Below are 6,000 nucleotides of genomic sequence, written 5' to 3'. Positions count from 1 at the left end.
ATCACAAATGCTCTTTGGTTGGCCCAACCCATTGCAGTTGAATACAGAGCGTTTGGAATGATCCGTTTCTGGGAGCTGATTTCCTTATTCTCCCCTCTTAGTCTTCCCAGAAGGCCAAAATAAGAGGCCTTTGAAGAATGCTATTCCCTAAAGACCTCGCTGCGATCTCCAGGGTCTAACAATAGCCTGTGACTCTCACCGTCATCTTTCACTACAACCTCTGGCTGCATCCCCCACAAGCTCTGACTGCACCATTCCCTGAGCTCTTCACTCCCTCAGCTTGGTTGACTTCGCATCACCATCTCGGTACCTGTCGCTTACTATCCACACCAGGCCCTAGCACTGACTAGTTATATGACTTTGGTCAACTATTTTACCTCCTAGCCTGAGTGTTCCCATTGGTAAAACAGGAATGCTCACCTGCGTCTCACAGGATAGTTGTGAGGCTAAATTATGTCATGGAGCAGACACTACGTGGGAATTGGTCCTGAACTGATTGGAGGACTATACATTTGCCTCCTCCTTGTCAACCTTGCCCTTTTCTGAACTTTTATAGCATTAGTACCATGCGAACATATAATTCACAGCCAGAATGGCCTTTAGAGATGGTCATCTGAATATTCCCATTTCAAATGCTTGGTACACATGCTCACACAGCACACAAAACAAACATACATAATTCTACGCATACACACCAGACTACACACCATGTACACACGCGCACACACATACACACACCACACACACTCACCATTAGTTGGGCATTTGGACTTTTGCCATTTCAAATTCCAAGGATGGCCTGTCTCTACTGCCCATTTCTTCTCCTGTCATTTGGCGTTTCTAACTAGGAAAACAGCCCTGGTGCTCAGTCCAAAGAGGTTCCGATGCAACATCATGGGAAACATAAAGAAAAGAAAAAACATAAAAATGTGCTATTTTTCTAGAGCCTTTTATTCTTTGGTAAGCTTAGACCCTATTTCCCACGCCCAGAGTTGATAGTCATTGTTAATATATTAATGACTAAGTAACTAAAAAGTAAGGTATATACAGAACATTCACCCTCTATCAGGCACCATGCTGGTGCATTACTTGCAGGACGCATTTAACACTTACAACATAGCTATACACCTGCAGCTATTAAACAATCAGGCTGCAGGGGGAACAGACATTCTTCACTGCCTGAGGTCTATCCAGCGGCCGGGCTCCTCACTCCAGCTTTGCTCACTAGCAGTTAGAAAAGCAATTGTACCTTGAGCTGGGAGTGACCACTGATTAACTGGCCAAAGGGCACTGTGAGCGTCAGTCTTACTGATGACCCAAAAAGAGTAACAGGTGGGCATCCAGGGATCAGGGGCCATAGATGTCTCTGCCATCTCGTCCTACCGCAAAAATGCCTAATGTCTGTGGTGGTGATGCTTGGCGTTTCCCAGAAGTCTACAGTCATTCCAGAGCCCATAGGGTGCCTGGCTCTCGTGGCTCCAGACTGGAATCAGTAAACACAGTTTTGTTCCTCAAAATGCAAAATGATTTCTACAGAGGCCAAGCCAGCTGTCCTCTGCCAGCCTATCATTGACCATGGGTTGACAGAAAGTTGTGGGCTTTTGTTGGCAAAAGGGCAGCACCAACAATCCACGTATGTTATCATATACTATCAGGGTAGGACACAGTCATCTCAGCCCCAGAGATTTACAGAGGCGTTGGTTTCCATTAAGCCAGGAAACTGGAGTTCCAGTGATATCATTTAGGGAGATGTCTGTCTTCTTTGGGACAATTTAGCCATGTAGGTAATATAAAAGACTGCTCTTACCCCTTTGAATAACATAGAGAGCACATGTATCCATAACATATATAGAGCTCCTGAAGTTCCGAGAACATGCAAGACTTTGAAAGGATTGGCTCCTGATAGAGTCAGTATTTTCTATTCCTTGTTCCAGCTCAATGCTGGATCAGATACCCTATGGTCAGCTTCCTCCCTTTCAATTACATGGTTGACAGTTTCCAAAGTGCTTTCATGTTCGTTATTTCATTAGTCATTCACAGTGACCTTGAAGGGTTATCATTTGAGTTTCTCAGATGTGGAAACTATGGGTCAGATAGGATAAGTAACTTACCAAATATCCCACCGCCCACAATGGCAGAGATAGAGCTACATGATTGTTCAGTGTCCACACTGCTGCCTCCACTAAGCCCGGATTTCTATCTGCAACTTGGTACCAATAAATATTCTGGGGGATGACCTAGGCTGTCTGCTCTGCATGACTAGAAGAAGCAGGGGGTCTTTTTCAGACATTGTTAGACTTCATTTCTTCCCATATGCTGATCCCAACTGGTCTTTGACTCCATTTCATCTCTCAGTCCCAGTTCAATGCCACTTTCTCGAGGTGGCCTTCCCTGATGCCCCTATTAAGTTAGGAGTTCCACTCTTATGTGTTCCAACAGTATTTTGTTCTTCCTATTTAGTAATGCTCATCATACTTATAATAACTTTTCAATTGCTATTTTTTTGTTGTTGTTGTTAAACTCTAAGTTCCATGAAGGTAGGGACCATATTCTGCTAGCATAGTTCTCAGTACCATTAGGAACTCAGTACATGTATAGAACAAAAGAACAAACCAGCCTCTCTCATGGAGAAGACTGGACAGGGCCAGAGAGTGTCAACCCATCAGTCAGAAGGAGACTTACCAGAGGTACCCAGATAATAAGTACAAAAACATCTCCAAGAGATCAGCAGCTGGTCAAATGATGTAAGCCACTTGTCAGGTCCAAACTGAGGCCAGGAGCCAGGATCGGGACCAGAGGCAAGGGGAAAGGACCTAGAGCCTTTGTTTCTAACAGGGTGGGTCACTCCAAGCTCCCCTTTAGGAGCCAAAGGACTGGCATCTCAAGAACAGGACCAGGGAAACAAAGTTCACAGCTCTCTTCAGGGCTGTTTAGTTAAAACAGATGGCTCTCTAGCTTGACAAACGCTTTCCTTCTCCTTGTTATGTCCAACCATTTCACATAGCAGGTGATAGGGAGCTATGGATAGATGCACTGGTGGAATATCATGGCAGACGGTATGTTTAAAGAAGATTATTCTGTTAGGATAGATAGAGAAAAGTCACACAAGAATCAGGAAGACCAGCTAGAATGCTAACAGATGAGAGAGAAGTAGTGAGCTCTTGAATTACAACGGTGAAAATTAGAACGGGACGACCAGAATTGAAATATATTACTAAGGTACACTCTGTGTAGCATGGCAATTGATAGGATACCCAATAGCATCCCCATCTGACTTGCTTTTTGTTTACTAGGTACTTTTATGTCCTTTACCTCACTTGAGCCTCATAAGAAGCCTGTGTGTTAGATAGATAAGGAAGCAGGCTTGAGAGGTGACCTGCCCAAGTCACACAGCTGGGGCTGGAGTCCAGGTCTCTGAACCATGGTGTCTGAGCCCTCCAGACAGCGTCAGGCCATTATGTAAGCCAGAGTTTGGGTTACAGGAATGGGTTCACCTCACTCCTCCAGGATTAGCCGGTCTTTGATCTTGTTTGTGTATTCATGTCTATGTAAATGCACATTTATCGCCGTGCATTTCCCAGAAGAGAGGTCAGAGGATTCCCATCGCTCTGGGAGTCTGAAAACAGCCTCAGCAGCTGCTGCACAGAGATCCCAGTGCCTTACGACAGGCTCGGCTCCCTGTGAGTCAGACCTGTTTTTCATCTTCACTTTTTTTCCTGATTCCTAAAGAAATTCCAGGGTCTTTGTAAAATCTCCAAATAAGAAATTTTAAAAAGATAAAATGCTATATACTCTGCTACAACTTACTTTTTTATTTGATAATATAATGTCAAACACTCACGAACATTTATTGAGCTTCTATTAATTGCCAGGCACTGGGTGAGGCACCTTTATATACAGCTTCTCATGTAATCCTCCCAACGGTCTCAGACAAGGACTGCCATTACCTCTGTTCTACAGATGAGGAAACTGAGGCTCCCAGAGAGTAACCTGCCCAATTTCACAGAACTGCTCAGTGGCAGAGACGGAAGTGTGGGCACGTTCCCTGATTCCAGAGCCTATACACTGACTGCAACTGTATACCAGCGATATCTTTCCAAGTCAGACATATTCAATCACTTCTGTTTCTTGAAGAAAAGGTCGTTGTCTCCTTCTCTTCGCCTAAAATGTTTCTTGGGTTTAGTTAGCTGGAGTAAAGGGGCCAATCCACAATTCATTTAAAAAAAAAAAATGCCCATTCTTCAAGTAAGCTTAAATAGGTCCTTTGCTGTCTTCTTGATGAACCAGAAATCTTCACAGCTATGCTCCATTGTCTGTGGTGGACGAAGCGCGGGAGCAGAAGAGGAAGCTTGGATCTTGGTTTAGGTCCCGGCTACATTAGTAACTTACTGAGCAGTCTTGGGCAAGTACTCTCTCTGTCTGCGTCTCTGTTTCCTCTTGTTTATGATGAGAATTTGGGGTGGTCCTTGAGGACCCTTCCAGATCTACTAAAACATGTTGTCTCTCAAGACTTCCTAGAATGTGAATGGTCTTATTTTATAAGATCATTTAGTTAAAATGAAATATACATGTTCACAGTAATATTCAGAATAGTAGAATGGCTGGGGAAAGGAGATAGAGGGTGTATTAGTTCCCAATGGCTGCTGTAACTAATTATCACAAACGTAGTGCTTTAAAATGACAAGTTTTTCACTCAGTTCTTGAGGCTAGACTTTGAAATCAGTTTGCAATCAAGGTGTTGGCAGGGTTCTGCTCCTTCCAGACTTCCTCAGGGAGAACCCATTCCTTGCTTCTTCCAGCTTCTGGTGGCTGCTGGTATTCTTGGCTTGTGACTACCTCACTCCAATCTGTTTCCAGTCTCTGTGGCTACACTGCCTTCTCTTGTTCTGTGTCAAATCTACCTCTGCCTCTCTCTCGTAAAAACATTTGTGATTGTATTTAGGGCCCACCAGATAACCCAGGACGTCCCCATCTCTAGCTCCTTGACTTAAGCACATTTGTAATCACCCTTTTCCAAATCAGGTCCCATTGACAGGTTCCAGGGATTGGGGTCTGATATCTTTGGGGGCCAATCTTCAGTCTACCACAGAGGATCGGTGAAAATCCCATTTAAACTAATTCATGATGACACTCAAGGTGATGTCTCAAGGACATCATCACAAGCAACAAGGGCCAAGCAGAGGTAAATGTAGACACGCTGTTGGTATTTGATAGAGGGAAGGGAGGGGAGCAGAAGAAAAAGGTCAGGAGAGGCTGATTGTAGTGGGATTGTTGTGTAATGCAGACAGTGTCTGCTACCTGAAACAACACACCACTGAGTCACGCTGACTGGCTGAAAGGCTGCAGCCCCACAAACCAGGACGAGATCACCACAGACCCTTAGATTGGCCAACCAATGGGTAATTTTATGACACCAACCATTTGTTGTAAAATCAAATGACTTCCTGGTACCAGAACTCTCCTTCTCTGGCCCATCCAATTCCCTACAATACATTTAATTATTTTCTTTAAGGAAGAAATAAGCCACACTTTTCATTCCCACGAGGACTACACATATGCTCCTTAAACTGGCACGGGATTTCCCAGCTCATCTTTTCTCTTGAAAATTCACTAACTTCAGGAAATATTTTTAAAAATAAAGGTCCAAACAATAGTTTAGTAAACTTAAAGACGTCTACCTTCTTGGAAGTTTCCTAGGAAGTTTAGATTCAAGACTAAATTCTACCAGGTACCAGCTGGGTGCCTTTGGTTAAGTCACGCCTGACTCAACCACTCAACCAGTGAGAGATGGGCCCCTCCTAGCCTCTGACTCTCTCCCTTGACTTAGAATAATCTTGAAAAATGTCCTGTCTCTACTTCCAACCTGTGAGCTCCTAGATGGCAGGAAAAACGTCTTGAAGAAAATAGTGGCAGATTTATTGAGGCACGTGCTCCATTAAGCACTCAGTAAAGTCTGTATGAATCATGAAAATGACTCCTGCTTTACAGATGAAGAAACTG

Source organism: Equus przewalskii, chromosome 2 (assembly GCF_037783145.1).
Source record: "Equus przewalskii isolate Varuska chromosome 2, EquPr2, whole genome shotgun sequence".
NCBI classification, from domain to species: Eukaryota; Metazoa; Chordata; class Mammalia; order Perissodactyla; family Equidae; genus Equus; species Equus przewalskii.
Note: the sequence above shows the minus strand (reverse complement) of the source record.